The sequence below is a fragment of the Equus caballus genome, chromosome 10 (genome assembly GCF_041296265.1).
Source record: "Equus caballus isolate H_3958 breed thoroughbred chromosome 10, TB-T2T, whole genome shotgun sequence".
NCBI classification, from domain to species: Eukaryota; Metazoa; Chordata; class Mammalia; order Perissodactyla; family Equidae; genus Equus; species Equus caballus.
The window spans coordinates 54817992-54836255 of NC_091693.1; the positions used below are offsets into that span (position 1 = coordinate 54817992).

Below are 18264 nucleotides of genomic sequence, written 5' to 3' on the forward strand. Positions count from 1 at the left end.
TCTGAACTAACTTGAAAACACTTTCCTTTAAAGAGGGAGTTAAGGTTAAGCCTATCTATGTTTACTAATTGATTGGTTCAGTTTCAGCCTTGTCGTATTATTTTATGTTCTATTAATTGTGTTTTCCACTAGGTGGCCTATTCCTTATTTTTAAAATATTGAATTATTTTCGGTACATGTAAAGGCTTATGTTTCTGTTCTAGTGGTACTTTTATATCAATGTTTAGCCCCCTCTTGCCGTTTACACTTATACACTTGGTTTTTCAGCTTTAAAAATTATTCTGTGACTTCCACCTATTATCTATGTGGCAATAAGTGAGATTATCTATTATTTACTTTCTCCTTTCCCCATTTATTTTGTTCTATTTCTTTTTTAACTTTATGAGAGCACATAACATTTACATACTAATTTTTCACTTTTACCCCACGTGTGTCTTAGTTTTAAATCAGCTTTTTGCTGATGTTCTCTCTTAGTTGAGTGAAGTTTGTTATCTATTAAACTCCTCAGAAAGGTCTCATTAGTCCAATATTCCCTGCTTTCTTCAAGTTTAATTTTTTTCCTGTAGCTTTTCTATTCAAAGGACGGCTTGGTTGGATACAAAATTTTTCTTAAGATTTTGCTCCCTTGTTCTCTTGCTTTTAATATGATGTGGTTATCAAGAAATCAAATGCTGACATGACTTTCTTTCCTTTGTAAGTCATTAGGACTATTTTGCCTGGAGAGCCAGATTATTTTTCGCTTCTTCATTTTTAAAACATGATGGTTTTATTTATATCAGTTTTGGAGCTGACTATTCTGCTTAACTTTCCCAAGTTTGTGGGAAATGTGTAAAGTCAGGTTATCTTTTATTTTGAAGAGGTCTCCTTGAATTATAGTTTTAAAGATTATTTCTCTTCTGGCTTTCTGCCAATCTTCTCTGTCACTTTGTCTTCTTTCTACTTTATGCCTTTATTCATTTCAGTTGAAATTTTTTTTGGACTCTTTTGACTTCCATCCTCTCTGATTCTTATTGTATTTTTGGCTTTGCCTCTACTCCCTTGTGCATCTTGTAACTCAGCTTTCTTATCTGAGAAGATTTTATCTTTTCTTTTAATTTCTTTCCTGTGCTCAAATTCCATTTCACATCTATCTGGCACTTACCCATTCTAGTCTCTGGTGCTCTTTAATCTGCAATTATATTTGTCTTATTAGAATGTTGCATGATGATTTGTCTCTTATATTTCAAAGCCTTTTCAAAAAGGTCTTTACAAAAAGTCTTTTAAAAACAATTGTTTAAAACATTTGTTTCTTATTTCTTAGTTTCTTCTTACAACTTACACAAATGTTGAGTTCTTTCTTTGATTCATGTTTATATATATTGGATTTTCCTGGACCCACAATCTATAGGTGATAGTATGAAGATGAGTGGATGAAGGGGTTTGGATATCTCCCCCAGTATCTTAGTGCAATTATTTTTTCCATTCATATAGTGGGGAAATTTCTTTAACTAATGGAGAATTGTTCCTCCGGTTTTGTGAGATATTTTGATGTTGCCATTTTAGATTTTCCTTCCTCACCTTAGCCATCAACCATCTCAGGTTTACCTTACCTTTCTAGGGTTCTTTCTTCTCATCTTATCAAGGATGGCACCTCTCAGGCCAAGCAATTTCGAAGACCCTTTTTTTTAACTTCCCAGTAGCCAGTGCTCTAATCACCAGATCTCAGACCTGTTGCCAGTACTTTCACTCTCATTTGGATTCTTTGCTTTCTGGAGATGAATCCCAGCTAGTATTGTCTATATTCTGCTACCATTGGGACCCTGCTTCATTCTTTTCCCTCCCATGCAATTCTCGCTTGACTCTTTGCTCTGGTGTAGCTTCTGGAGATGATTGCACTGGTCTTATATGTTTACCCATACTTACATGTAAATTTCATCTTGCAGTATTCTCTCACTCTTAATTATGCTGTAAGTGGGCCCACAGGTCATTTTAATTCCTGTCCTTTTTGGTCTACATGCTAGGTGACTATAGAAAAATATAACTTTTATGCTTATTCTTAGCCAATAACATCAGGAAAAGTTATTAATGAGAATAAAACTCTATGGTAAATGTTTTTCAATCTTTCCAGTCAAGAACCCTGATTAACTTCAAAGATGGTAGCTGAATCCTGGGAAAATTTCCAATGGTCAATATGTCTAAAAGAACTTTGCTGTAACGATCTCTTTACTTTTATCCTATGACCCAGTTTGGAAGTCCCAGTATTACTTTAGAATATTGTATAGGTAATCACAATCATAACTATAGCCTTAGAATTTAATTGAATTTGGTAAGCAATATTCTATTTTTCTAATATAGTCCACTATTGTAAGCCAACTTTTTTATTCATTCATTAAACTCTTACAATTCAAGAAATGGTAAATTTTGTATACATATTCTGAGAGGGGATTCTTTCCATGGACTATTGTTTGCCCAATCTCTTTTGTGTGGGGACATGAACCTTCACAATCCCAGCAAATAGAAAATACCAATTAACACATTTGAATAGGCAAAATAATAATTGTGGCTTGTGATCAGGGAACATTAACCTATCTCCTCAAAATGAAAAATTTACTTTCTCTCCACATCGTATTTTATTACTTTTAGGAAATCAGACACCGTGAAATGCCTCCCCGTTTTACAAATATAAAGTAAGTAATGATTCACTCAGTGGTGCTTACAGTAAATGGGCCACCCTTTCATCTCTGCAGTCAGATCTTCATACATGCCTTGCACTTAATATTCAACTCAAGACAGCAGGCAATTGAACAAAAATAAATTTAAAAAGCAAACATGAAATTAATAACTATATAAGAAACATGTTCTTATTACATTATATCATTTAATGAAATCAAGTACAAGGAATATTTCTTTGCACATGTAATTATTAGGCAACCAAATTAATACCACAGTACATTCTAGGAATATATTAATGGACATAAAATAAAACTACTGAGTCAAGAGCAATATATCATTTTTGTCACAATTTTGGGGTGTGTCTAGAGCTTTTGTTTGTAAAGTATTAACTTCACCTCTACTCATGACTGTGACCAAATCAAGATAGAACAAGATCTCTTAAGGACAATGGTGTTAAGAAATACACCATACATTACCTTATTAATAGAAATATCAAGAAATGACACCAATAATTTTTTCAGTTACATTGCATTTTAAGTGAATAATTACTTATGGAACCAAGCTTAATATGTGCCTTCTATGTGCCTGTCACTGTTCTAAGATCTATAGGGGACAAAAAGAGGTACATTGTATAATCTCTTTCATCATAGGCAATACAAGCATCTGAGGAATAAAAGACATGGACCAGTAACAGTTACACGTAAAACAGAAAGAGGATTATATAACATAGTGCTCCACATGTAACATACTCAAGTGTTAAATATGTCACAGACAAAAAAGGGATATTCGAAAGTCAAGAATATTACAGTTCATGAGCTATTAGAAATAACAAGAGATTCAAAGGAGCATGTTAGCCTAGGGTGGAGTCTTAGTGTAGCTGGTTCAGGAGATGATGAATCAAATGAGGAGCCAGTGGGGAGGATTGAGGGGTTATTAGGGTGAGCTTGCTGAGTAGGTAAAGTTGGTAAAGTGGAGCAGCTTCTTTAATAAATGGAGAATTTTTGCTTTGATTTATTGAGATAGCTTAATATCATCTGTTTCAATTTTTCTTCTTTGCCTTAACCACCAACCATCTCAGAGTTACTTTCTCCTTCTAAGGTGAAGGGAGGGATGACAAGTAAGGTAAATGTGAGTGAGAAGAGCAAAGGCTCCTCTTTCAAGATATTACCTATGGGGGTAATTTCTAGTGAAGACTAAGGTGGAACCATACTGCGACGTGGTTGATACAAAATGGCAACAAATGAACATAGCTTTCTAATATTACCAGTGTAAAAGACAGAAAAAAAAATAAATGGGATAGAAAAGAAAAATATAGATCAAGTACTAACGTGATATAGGAAGGTCAAAAAGGATTTCTACATAGTTGCAATAGATGTCTGATATAAATTATCATTGCGTGTTTACTATTGCTTTATATGAATTAACACAAAATATCCCTGAGGCAGAACAAGCCATACAGAGATTAAAATAATAATAATTTTCTCAAGGTTACAAAACCAAAAAGGAGCAAAACTAGAATTTGTATCCAGACTATCTATTCTAGCATTTGATTTTCTGGTCTTAAACCCTGTATCCTGTTTTGTGTCAGAACTGATGAGCAGGAGGAGCCAGAGGTCTCTAGCTGATTTTTATCCCAAGTTACAGAGCTCAGTTCCTGGAGAATCCTCACTATACTTATAGCCATTAATATGTGGCATGTGTCTTACTTATTTTTATTCCAGCAAGCAGCAGAGATGGTTTGGAAATAGTCTGAAAAAACGAAATTTTAAGTGGCATTTCTGGACACTTGGTTCCTGCTGTGTTTAGTCACCACAGCTGCAGCTTTCTTATTTGTATTCTTTCCTGTTTCAGGAACTTTTTTTTCTCTCTTTACATTTGATATAGCACTTTCTCTTTAAACAAATCAAACCAAAGAATTTTAGAAACTTTCAATTAATAATTGGCATTAATCTTCAAAATGTCCATGAAATTGCTTAAAATCTTGGCATTTCTGTTTTCTAAGAGACTACAATAGCGCATTGAGAAAACAGGAACATATGGAGATCTGTCTTTAGGGAAATATTACAATAGAATAAATAATGTCTCTCTGCATAAGCCACCCAAGAAGGAATTTTAATAGTGGATAACAAAAATTTAAACTCACTCAGTTTGTTTTCTATCACACAAGAAATGGATACTAAATAATTTGAGGAATAGACTTGCCAAAATAATAAATAGAAGCTGAATAGATTGTAAAGAAATTATGACGTGTTTATGAGTTTTCAAGTTAATCTCTCCAGGCAATCTTGCAGCAGATGGCTATAGAAAAAAGTCAGTTAAATATAAGACTGTCCTCAGTGACTGAAAAATCACATGGGAACCTTACTAACAAAATAGTGCCCACCCACCCTACACTCTCTCCTCTCCCATCGTGATTTATTGGTATGGGCATCATTTTAGTTTTGTTGTAGCTACAGGTCATTCTGTGGAGCAGCTGATGTTGAGAACCATTGTATTAGTTTGCTAGGGCTGCCATAACAAAGTACCATGCACTGTGTGCCTTAAACAGAAATTCATTTCCTCACAGTTCTTACCGTTAGAAGTCTGAGATCAAGGTGTCGGCAGAGCTGGTTTCTTCTGGGGACTCTCTCCTTGGTTTACAGATGACCATCTTCTTCTGGTGCCTTCATGTGGTCTTTCTGCGTGTCTGTGCCCTAATATTCTCTTCTTAAGAGATCAGTCATACTGGATTAAGGCTCACCTTAATGACCTCATTTTACCTCTTTAAAGAATCTACCTCCAAATACAGTCGTATTCTGAGGTCTTCAACACGTGTATTTGAGAGGGACACAATCGAGCCCATAACAACGCTATCTAGAAAGTGATCAGTTAGAAATGAATAAAATACAACTAAAAATTTTTAAATCTCCAAGTTCTTTCTATTAATTTTGAGTAGAAAGCTGTTTTTTAAATTAGGGGGAAATCACCATGGACTGACTATGCCAGGATATTTCTGAATCCTCTATGATAATTTGAACGAGAGGAATTTATACTGAACAAGAATGTAGAGAAATTTACAGTACTGGAATACTCCTTTTTTTATTTTTAAACATTTGACTGATAATTTTCTATTTCTAAAGCAATGAATTCCATGAATCTATGACTAGATTTGAAGTAGAAGCTTCAAATACAGCGTTGTGAAGGTGGTAATTTGAATAGCAAAAAAACTCATTAAGACGGCTTTCATTCACAGGAACCAACCGACACATAGATGAAGGTGACAGCCATCTAGAGTCACGAAACACTGAGATGATACTAATATACTCCAGGTTATCAGTCACACATGTACACACACAGCGACACTGGAAAATGCTGCAGGGCATTTCGCAACATTGGCTTCACATGTTAACCAACTGGGACTATTTTTAAAATTCCGTTTCCTGGGCAACTAAAAAGAATTAAATGGGACTGGGATTCAGGTGAAAGTATTTTTTGAGGTGATTGCCTGTGCAGCCAAGTTTGAGAAAACTAAAAGTCCTAACAGAGATCCCCTGAATAGGTTTTCAATCTTAGTTGCCTCTGCTAGTCAGAAGGTTGCTCTGAGATAATCTAACAATTATAGCCAAGTGGATGGAAATTTGAAAATAGAGGCTGCACCTAAATTTACCATTTCAAGTATAAATGTAGATAGGCAAAATATTGCATAAAAATCATAAACATTGTACAGTGCTAACAAATTCTAAGTGAAAAGCAACCCCTTTCTATCAGCAATCCTAATCCCCAGAGCAAATAGTGTATCTTTAAAAATTATACATGTGTTTATTTCCAATTTATTTCCCAGATTTTTAGCTTGGTACCAAAATACCCAACAACTTTCTCCGTGTATAGCTTTGAGAACAATGCCAGACATCCTGAGTACATCCATTAAAAATAATTTTTCTGTACAGCTATATGTTTTATTATTCTAAGAAAATGAACAATAGATTTTATAATATAGTCTATAATATTAAGAATTAAAATAATTACTATTGTTTCCATACAGATGCTCTCCATCTTGAATACTTTCTAAATTTTTTCTTTACTAATAATGTGATGATAAAAATCAAATTTATTGAGATATAATTTGCTTCAAAGTTCACATTTTAAGAATAGAGTTCAGTGAGTTGTGACAAATATAAGTACCACCACAATCAAAGTATGGTTCCATCACCACAAAAAGGTCCCTTGGTGCCCTTTCTCAGTCAATCCTCAACCTCTGTCCTGCCAGCTAGTAACTGGATTTCTAACTCTATAGATTAGTTTTGCATTTTCTGGAATTTTATGTAAATGTAATCATTATGGTAGGATATTTTTTGGACCTAACTTCTTTCCTTCAGCATAATTTTGTTTTTTTAAATGTATTCATCCATATGATGTATAAAGTAGTTTGTTCTTTTTATTACTGCTTAATATTTCACTATATAAACATATCAAAATCCATTTATTATCCATTAACCTGCTGACAGACATTTAGTTTGTTTCTAGTTTGGGGCTATTATGAATAAACCTCAAGTGAACACCCTTGTGGAATTCTTTCTTGGACGTATATTTTCATTTTTCTTGGGTAAATACCGAAGAGTAGAATTGATGGGCAGTTTGTTAATTTGCTAGGGCTGCTGTAACAAAGTACCACAAAGTGAGTTGTTTAAAATGTGTTGTCTCACAGTTCTGGAGGCTAGAAGTCTGAGATCAAGGTGTCTGCAGGGTTGGTGCCTACTGAGGGTTGTGGGTGAGAATCTGTTCCATGCTTCTCTCCTGGCTTCTGGGGGACTGCTGGCAATCTTTGGCTTTTAGAAGGATCACCCTGATATCTGCCTTCATCTTCATGGCATTCTCCCTATACATGTGTGTCTGTGTCCAAAGTCCCCTTTATAAGGACACTGGTCACATCGATTAGGGCCTACTCTACTCCAATATAATCTCCTCACTTAACTAGTTATATCTGCAATGGTCATATTTCCAAATAAGGTCACCTTCTGGGGTACTTGGGGTTAAGACTTTAACATGAATTTGGGGGGAACACCCTTCAACCTATAACAGGCATTACAATAAGCATATGTTTAACTTTATAAGAAACTGCCAAATTGTTTTCCAAACTAGTGTATATGAGGGTTCCAGCTGTTTCAAATCCTTGCAAACAGTTAGCATTATCAGACTTTAATTTTAGTAATCCTCATCGATGAGTAGGGATATCTCATTATTGTTTTAATTTGCATTTCTTTGATAACTAGTATACTTGAGTATCTTTTCATGTGCTTTGAGGACATTGAAATATCTCCTTTTACCTATTTAAATTTTGGTTACTTCTTGTTATTAAATTGTAAGGGTTTTTTTGTTTGTTTATTTTTACTTCCTGGATAAATGTCCATTAACATGATCAATGAAGAGAGAGAGAGAGAGACAATATCTTCTCCCAGCGTGGCTTGACTTCATTTTCTTAATGGTGTATTTGGAAGAACAAAAATGTTTTTATTTTTATGAAATCCAAATTATCAAACTTTCCTTTTGTGGTGAGGAAAGCTTCTTTGTGTCTTATCCAAGAGTTATTCGTCTACCTCAAGTTCATAAAGATTTTCTTTTATGTTTCCTTCTAGAATTTTTATAGCTTAAGATTTTTATGTTTAATTCTGTAAGCCGTTTCAAGATAAAGTTTGTATATGGTGTCAGGTAAAAATCAATGTTTATTTTTTCTCATATTTGATTCTTAGTTGTTCCAGCATCCTTTTTGAAAAGAAAATCTTTTCCTCATTTAATTATTTTAACGCCTTTGTTGAAAATTGATTCACCATATAATGTGGATTTATTTCTGAATTTTCTATTTATTTCCATTATGTTTCTAATTATGCCCATACCACATCATCTTGATTATTGTAGCTTTAAAACAAGTCTTCAAATCAGGAGGTATAAATCCTCAAGTGTCTTCTTTTTCACAATTGTTTTGGTTATTTTTGATTCCTTGCATTTACATTTAATTTTTAGGATCGGTTTCTCAATTTCTACAGAAAGAGCTTGCTGAATTTTAATTGAGAATTAATTGAATCTATAGGTCATTTGGGGACAGAATTTGCATCTTAAAACTCTTGAGTCTTCTAATGCATGAACATGGAGTACCTCTCCGTTTGTTTAGGTCTTCTTTAATTTTGCTCAACAATGCTTTGTAGTTTTCAGTGTACAGGTCTTACATATATATTGTGATGGGGATCAGGGCAGGCTGCCCCAAGACGTGCCACTCTGGTATGCAGACTATTTTGAGCAGAAGACAATGAAGGCTCAAAAGACTCAGGAAGAGCATGAAACCTTCCCCCCTCAAACTGCCTAAAGGACGTTAACATAGGAGACCTGTTCCAGGAAGGAGCTCATATCATGTGATAGCTATAGTAGGATGTAAAATAGGCGTGATAAAAGGACACCAACAAACCCATTTTTGGGGCCTAGCAGAACCTGTTTAACAAACATTTGCATTGCATCTCTATGTGAATTGTCTTCCTCCCCTTTGAAGTTCCAGATCACTATGTCCTCCTTGTCTGTAGCTGAAGATACTTAAACAGGCAGACAGCCAGATGGCTGAGTTACTCAGTTTCTTCTGAGTTTCTCCCATGTATACATGCTATTAAATTTTGTTTGATTTTCTCTTGCTAATGTAGGGGAGGAAGACATTTCCTCTTCCCAAATGTGGGTTCGTCTGGCTGGAGAACGAATTAAATTCACATGAGACAGAATAGCAAGAGAAAATTAAACAAAGCTTTATGAGGAACCATGGCCCAGGGCCTTTCTTCCCAAAGGAAGAAAGGGCACCGAAGAAGTGGGGTGCACAGAGTGGTTATATACCCCCAAACAGGGTGTTTCACTTATGATTGAAATGTCCCTCCCACAATAGTCACAAGATTGCCCGGTCAGCACAGCGCTTGATGGAAACGGCAGAGAGATCTGCTGTCTCAGTGAATGCCTCAGGGTGTCAGGTGTGTTGCCTTGGGTTGGGGAGGGGGGTCACAGAAGAGCTCTGCAATCGGTTCCCAGCCTAAAGAAAGATGCTTAATCTTTAAGGAGATGCCAATGCTGGGAGGGGGAGGGAAGTCAGTTACAGGAGGTTACCAGAGAAGCACAATAAAATGCAGATTTTAAGTCCTTGCCTTTGGTATTGATTAAGAGTTTCTAGAGAGAAGGTCATCTCCTTTCTTCTTCCTGGTAAAGAGAGGGAGGCACCTTTTACAGATAGAGATTTACCTTACAAATGTAAATGTGTCCTAAGAAAGGGCAAGTTCCATTCCTCAGAGCCTCCTTCCCTGTCTCAGTTTATCAAAAGCAATCAGCCTCAAATAATCCTGATGCCAAAGAGATATATCTTGGGGTGGCCAATTTCAGGTCCCTACACTAACCTGCCTCTTTGATTATTTAACCAGCCATAAGAACCTTAAGGAAAAGTGGTGGGGGGAAATTCTCCCAATTCCCCAACAATTGTAAATATACTCCTAATTATTTTATATTTTTGATGCTAATTTTTTCAGTATTATTTTTCCAAAAGTTAAAATAAAATAAAAAGCGTTCATGTTATTATTAACAGGAACTGCAAAGAGTCTGAGATTTTACTCACTTGTAAGCTAACAAGTTAGCCTGCAACTATAGGGGAGGAAGACATTTCTTCTACCCACTCTGGGTTCTTCTGGCTGGAGAATGAATTAAATTCACATGAGACAGAATAACAGGAGAAAATGAAACAAAGCTGTATAACATGTATACATGGGAGAGACTCAGGCAAACTGAGCAACTTGCCAAAATGGCCAAAGCCACCACCTTAAATATCATCTTCAGCTGAAGACAAAAAGAGGATGTTGGGGTGGGGGTGAGTCAATCATGGGACATTACCACACAAGTACACTAAACAAGAGTAAGGTTATTATGCAGATTTAAGTCCTTGCCTTCTGCATTGATAAGAGTTTCTAGAGATAAGGTCATCCCCCTTCTTCCTGTACAGAGAGGGAGACACCTTTGGAGATGGAGATTTCCTTTACAATGTAAATGTTTCTTAACAAAGGGTAAGTAAACTCTGCTTTTCAGAGTTTCTTTCTTGTCTGCAGTTCTCAAAAGTAACCAGCCCAAAATAATCCTCATGTCAAAGAGATATATCTTGGGGTGGCCAATTCCAGTCCCCCACACTACATTTTCAGAGACACTATCAGAGGATATGAGGCTCTGGATCAGGGATGAAATATTGTTTATTACAGCAATAGCAAGTGGTGGCCAGAATAACACCATTGCACTGGTTCCCTGAACCCCAATTTTCACCTGCCCATCTTCCCCTCCAGAGGTAGATGTTATCTTTAGCACAGTGGAATGTAAGGAAATCTGCCCAAGGAGAGACATTTTTATTGTCTAAGCCTACCTGCTACAAAAATATACTTGAAAAAACATTTTGCATTAAATTAGCCATTAATGCCTTTGAAGATATGCAGAAATATGAGACCCATGGAGAGTAGTCCCCAACAGTTATGATCTTGCAAATATTTTCCAATGTAGAGCAATATATTTTGCTGACATTGTATAGCCCTCTTTATGGACCATTATTAGAACTGTTCTATATAATGATGATGGTTCACAGCATCAAAGGCAATCAGAATCTCTTTTTCATTCTACCAGTTTCCCCAAATCGTGTAATAGTTTGCTTTATATTTGAAAAGTGAGTTCAAATGTAATGTATAGTTTTTAAAAAAGCACTTTGCAAGAAAACGCTCCTGATTCCCTTTGGTGTTTTCTTACTGAGAGTGGACACATGTGCTTTTATAAGGGCTTCAACACAGGATGGTGAGGTGATGGACAGAAAGATGCCAACACATACAGGTAAGCAATGTAATGTTTAATGTTTATACCAAGATGGAAGTTTAGATTTTACAGCTCTGAAATTTCCCTGTGAAACCATAATAACTGTTATTGATACCACTCATCCAAACTTGCTCACGTATGAGAAGTTTACATCCATTCTTGGCCCCTTCTTATTGTTCTAGGGTCTCTGATTATGAGCCTGGCAATTTACCAGGGTTATGACTTATAAAAAAATCTATAGATAAGGTTTAAGAGAAATTATATTATTTCTTTCATACCTGAGAATGTCTTTATTTACACTTCACTGATACTCTGGATGTTAATAGACTTTTGTGTTCTCTCTTTTGGGTCTTCATTGATTAATTAAATTTTTCCTTTAGATCATCTTTACTATCTTCATATGTTCCATTTTGTTCTATCTTCTGGAATATTTCTTGGACTTTATATTTGAATTCCTCTTTTATTCTTTTTTTCTTAATTCAACAGTCATGTTTTCAATTTCTAAGAACTCCTTCACGTTCTCTTTTTTTAACCATCAAATTTTACATTGTTTGGTGGATGCAACTTCCTCTTGTTTCTATCTCAGGCAGAATGTTAGACTGAAAAGAAAGATAAGAACAGAAGGATCTTTATCTCCATTTTCCAAATATGGCGAAGGCTTTTCAGGATAAAATCAGGTAATTTCCCTCTTTAGGCAGTGGAAGAGCCTGAGTTTCACTCCATGGAGACTCACGATATTTAATGATAGCATGGAAATTTTCCTGAATTCCTTTGTGGTTGGTGTAAAAGCAGAAAAGTTGCTGATGATGTTGGCCAGAACGTTTCTTTCCAGGCACAAAGTGACTTTGTAGTTACTTGCTGCAGGGCAAACAGCTTCGTCTAGAAATCAAAAAGTAGTCATTCATGGTGTTCCCGCCAAAATTACATAACCTGAATGTAATCACGTGGAAACATCATACAAACCCTTGAGAGACATTTTATGAAATAAATACTCTGTACTTTTCAAATATCAATGTCACAAAAGACAAAGAAAGACTGAGGAATTGTTCCATTTTAAAGGAGACTGAAAAGACTTGACAACTAAATGGGATGTGTGATCCCGAACCAGAACTTTTGTATTGTTGCTGGGAAGGACATTTGTGGGAATTTGATGAAATTTTAATAAGGTTATTACATTAAATATAGTATTATATCAATCTTAATTAACTTATTTTGATAATTTTATTATGATTATATAAGAGAATATCCTTGATTTTAAAAAATGGACACTGAAGTATTTTGGATAAATGGGAATGATGCACGCAACTTGCTATCAAAAAATAGTACAAAAAAGTTATTATACCCTCCTATAAACACAGAGAGGAAATGAAAAGGCAGATATAGTAAAATAATTAAATTTGGGGAATCTAAGTGTAAGCATATAGGAATTTTTGTATAATTTTTGCAAGTTTTCTGTAAATCTGAAATTATTTCAAAACAGAAAGTAAAAGAGAACAGATTCAATGACTGGTGTCAGAAATATCCAAAGTGGCTGCAAGGACCAAATCAGCAGACGGGACCTCAGTACTGACTGAGCCAAGAGCGAACAAACCCTAAGTCAGCCAGTCACCGCTTCAAAGGAAAGTGGGTGCGTGAGACCTGATCAAGTGGGTTAGGGCCATCATCACTTCACAGTCCAGGGAAATCCCAGAGAGAGCACAAGATCCCACAAGACAGCAAGTACACACCTCCTCCAGTGAGTGCCCTGCAACATCCTCAGATACCATGTTGGAGACTAGAAAGGAGAAAAGGTGAAACTGGAGCAAACTTGCATGAACTTGAAAGCGATGGTTTTAAACTAAAAAGAAGCTATTAATGTGATAGAAATCTAAGTTCTCATTCCTCAGCAAAGTTTTCCCCTTCCCAATGAGTGGAAAACATTTGAAGAATATTATCTCAGTTACAGAAAATAGAGGAGTCACAATTTCTCTGAACATCAGAGTATAGTTTTAAATGTGTTATCCCACTACACAAATTAGATCTTTTAAAAACATTTTCTTATGTTCTCTTAATTATGGTTTCATCTGGGGTCAATTTCTTTGTTGGTTAATTTGGATGCTCCATTTCATTCTATTCATGTTCCTCAAATGTCTGGTAATTTTGGTTGATCATTCATATACAAAAACAAATCCGTGGGTTTTCTCTTTTAGATATCTGATGTTAGTCTTGTTTGATATTATGAAAATTGTCGGGAGGTTATATTGTGAGCTTTGTGTAGATGAATAGGCTATGCTAAGAGACAGGCTCTGCTTTGGAGAGCTGGCCATTAAGGTGCAAAGTCTTCCAAGTGCTTAAACCAGAAGAGATTTACTCTGGGCACCAACACAAATACGAAAATCTTTAGCCCTCCCCATGCAAGTGGGACAAACTCTTTATAGAAGAGCACATCCTTGGATTGTTTGAATGTTTGTTTATTTGTTTTCATGAGGGTAACATCAGGCTGCTTTCTGTTTTATATACTGTCAATGAAAATAATCCATAACCAATCTATAAATGAAAATTTGGGTGGGTTTATTCTGAGCTAAAATGTGAGGACCATGGCCAAGGTCCTTTATTCTGGAAGGAAGAAAGGGCACCATAGAAGTAGCGTGTACAGGTGCGGGCCCAGTGGCTCAGCAGTTAAGTACGCACGTTCTACTTTGGTGGCCCGGGGTTTGCTGGTTCGGATCCTGGGTGCGGACATGCCACCGCTTGGAAAGCCATGCTATAGTAGGTGTCCGACATACAAAGTGAAGGAAGATGGCATGGATGTTAGCTCAGGGCCAGTCTTCCTCAACAAAGCAAGGAGGATTGGCAGGAGTTAGCTCCGGGCTAATCTTTCTCAGAAAAAAAATTAAAAAAAAAAAGAAGTAGGGTGTACAGAGTTGTTGTATACCCCAAAAGAGGATGTTTCACATATGATTGAAATGTCCTTTTTACAATAGTCGTGAGACTGCTCTGTCTGCACAGCGGGTAGGTCTGCTGTCTCAGTGGATACGGCAGGGTGGCAGGTCTGTTGTGTTGAGCTGGATGGTCACAGATGAGATGGGTGGTCGAAGGTGAGCACAGCAACCAGTTCCTAGCCTAGGGAAAGATTCTTATCCTTAAGGAAATGTCAATGTCTGGGGAAGTTGCACCTTTATCTTAAGGGCATTTGTTCTTGCCATAGTAAGTGTTTAAAGCAGATATACAATGCATGCTCAACAGCCACATCAGGCCCTTTTGGAAAAAACAAACAAAAACAAAGTCAGGCCAAATTAAGTTTACACCAAATGGCTTCCTAGGTATACTCCAGTATATCCTATTGCTTGCCATTTCCATTTGTTAATATTGTTGTAAGGGAGAGAGTGACAATTCAACTTTGCAAACTCAGTTAATCCCTCTTTCCATTTCCACTTTCTATGCCAATCCTTTGTATGTCTTGACAGCACACAGCTGGGGTTATCTCCCTTCTCTGGCTGCAGTACTCACTCTGGAATGAGGCTTTTTTAACTCTATTTTTCTTTCCTATTAACACTCTTATTATTTATTTCTCTTCTCCAGAAATGTATTAAAAGCCTACATGTACTGATAGTTCCTTTCTGTTATTATTATTTTTAATCCTGCTACTAAAATTTTGATCTTCTGGAAACTTGATCCAGGAACAGGCAAAACCTTTTAAATATATGCTCATGTTAACATTAATCACATTTTGTAATACACTTAAAATTAATTTCAAACAAAGATAATTTGTCTTTTTTTCCTGATTGCTTTCAAAGTATGTACTGCCACACATCCCCCATATCTTTCTTACCACCACTACAAATAGTGTAGGGTGGAAATAATAAGTTTTCCTCTATTCTTCCAAGTTCTTGGCTGAGGTCCCCTGTAATAAAAGGCACATTAGTAAGACAAAAAACAAACAGAAGTTTATTAATATGTATAAACTCCTGTATACATGGGAGATATTCAGGGAAGCAAAGTAACTCCTGGAGGTTACTCAACCCACCACCTTAAATATCATCTTCAGCTAAAGACAAAAGAAAGACGTTGGTGAGAAGGAGATGCAAGTAGTGGGAGGTTACCAGAAAAAAACAAACTAAACAAGATTTGTTATGTGGCTTTAAGTGGTGCCTTCTCCATGGATAAGAGTTTCTGGTAATTTAATAATCTTTTTCTTCTAGATATAGAGAGAGACACCCTTATAAATGTAAATTCCCTTTGTAAATGTAAATTTCCCTTACAAAAGAGTAACTTCTCTTTTCAGAGCTTCTCCAGTGTCTGCTGTTTCTCAAAAATAATCAGCTCAAAATAATCCTTATGTCAAAGAGGCATATTGGAGGGTGGTATATTCTGCTGCCCCTCGGTAAAGATCACTATACATAGTAAATCCAGATTTCCCAGGAAAAGTCCCAGTTTACACCTGTTCTCCTAGCACATTTGTAAATTGTGCCCCCATTCACTTTCAAAGCTTCCTAGTTTGGATGAAAAATTACATAGTCACCTCACTATAAGGAACTTATAATGCTTTCCTAATCTCCCAAACTTCCTGACAAATTCTTATAACTCCTGTTTGATACCACTCACCCTGAATGAAATCAAGTAATAGAAACAACCTTTACATTTTAAGATGGTGTTTACATCTTTGTGGTCCTTCCTGACCAGATACACATGTAAAGGCCTCTATATGCATCAATGTTTTAGGTGTTTGGGATACAAAGACGAATAGTACTATTCTCTGGTTTAATTTTCCAAGGGAGAAATAAATGTAATCAATCCATCAATCAATAGAATGCAAAAGACCAGTTCTGCAGTAGAGTAGAAGGAAATGCATATTTTCTTGTGGAAATTGAACAGCAATCTAATTCACCATGTCAGTTAAGGCAACTAGCCCCAGAGTGACATGTCAGTCATGCTCTGAATTTGCGTGTTGTTTCAACAAATGAGACTGCAAGGAGGAGGCAGGAAGAAAACATTAAAGAAAGAACTTTATTTATATTATTTAATCAGGGAATGTTTATTGAAAGATTCCTATTTGCCAGGCACTGCTTTAGTCCCCAGGGATACAGCAGTGAACAAAACACGTGAAAACTTCTGCTCTCATGCAATTCACATTCTAGAGAAAAAGACAATAAGAAAGATTACTATGTAAAACATATTGTATGTTAGATAGTAATAGGTGCCAAGGAGAAAAATAAATCACAGTAGGTTAAGAACAGTGTCTGGGTTTGGGAAGAGTTGCCAAGGACTCTTTTGGATGAGGTGGCCAAGGAAGGACTCACTAAAAGGTAACATTTTAATAAAGATTTGAAGAAGATAAGTGAGTGAGTCAGGCAGGTATCTGAGAGAAGAGCATCTCAGTGAGAAAGAAAACTAAGTACAATGGCCTTTAAGAGGGAGTATGATTCATGTGTTTGAAGAAAAGCAGAGAAGCAGAATAACTGAGGGAAATAAAGTCGTAGAGGTAACAGGTTCTCAAATGACATAGGGCCTGAGAGGGAGCAAAATACATGACCCCAAAATATCTTATTTTGGCATGTGGATTTTTTTGAGCTGAAGACAATCAAGGCCCAAAAGACTCAGGAAGAGCTTTTTTACCTCTCCCTTAACTGCCTAAAAGAGTTTAGATAGAGGGCCTGGTCCAGGAAGAGAGCTATCACCAGAGACAACTGCAAGGAGTATGCACTAGGTGTGGCAAGCTGGGAGGGGTGCAAGATGGCCTGTTTCTTCAAATTCCATTCTGAGTCCCATTTTTTATGCCTGCCATGACAAACATTTGTTTACCAAACATTTGCTCACCAAACATTTGCTCACCAAACATTTGCTCACCAAACATTTGCTCTTCCCATATTCCTGTGAATTTAAAACCCCAGACCCCTACTGCCTTCTTTTTAGCTCAGGATAATATATAAGCCTCAATTGACTGAGTGTCTTTGAACCTCTCAAGTCTATGTGAGGCTCCTGTATGTATGAAATTAAATTTATTTTTCTCCTGTTAATCTGTCTTATGTCAATTTGATTAATAGACCAACCAATAGAACCAAGAAAGGTAGAGAAAATTTTTTCCTCCCCAATAGGCTTTTTGAAGACTTTGAGGTTTACTCTGAGTAAGATAGGAGAGTTTAGAGCAGAAAAATGATATGCTCTAACTTAAGACAAATAGGATAACTCTTGCTATTGTGTTGAAATTAAACAGAAGGGAAGGAAGGGGGAGTGTGAGAATGCGTGGGTAGAAGATAATGACAGGAACAGAAACACCAATTAGCAGAGTTTTATGATAATTCAGGGGAGAGAAGATGGTGATGTGGTCCAGGAAGGTTGGAGCGAAAATGTTAAGAAATGCTTTGGATTTGACTGTATTTTGAATGTGAAGTATTAGAAATAGAAAGGAGTCGAAGATAACCCTGAAGTTTTGGCCTGAGCAGCTACAATGATAGACCTCTCATTTACTGAGTTGGGGGAGTCAAAGAGAGGAATAGAGTGTTTTTTGAGGGAGGTCGCATGTCAGGAGCTCATTCTTAGAAATGTTACATTTGAGGTACCCATTTGATGTCCAAGTGGGGATGCAATACAAACAGTTGAATACGTGAGTCTGAAGTTCAGAGGAGACTTCTGTGCTGTAGAAAAAAAGTTGAGAGACCAGTGTTTAGATGATATTTAAAGGCATATGCCTGGATGAGATCACCAAGAGAGTGAATATAAATAGCAAAGAGAATAATGCCAGGGACAAACCCTGCAGTACTCCAAAGTTTAGAAATTGGGGAAGTTGAGGAAGAAATA

The 18264-nt window shown here is 36.3% G+C and overlaps 1 long non-coding RNA gene across 3 annotated transcripts in view; it reads right to left on the reverse strand.

The window, feature by feature from the left end:
* Positions 1-13919: 13919 nt before the first annotated feature.
* LOC111775322 (uncharacterized) overlaps positions 13920-18264 on the reverse strand; it is a 178145-nt gene continuing 173800 nt past the window's right edge. For 2 of the 3 annotated variants that reach the window (XR_011422098.1, XR_011422093.1), the window contains one exon: positions 13922-14724. This is a non-coding gene — a long non-coding RNA (uncharacterized lncRNA). Of the gene's footprint in view, positions 14725-18264 lie in introns of all 3 variants that reach the window. The other variant, XR_011422099.1, reaches the window with a different exon arrangement.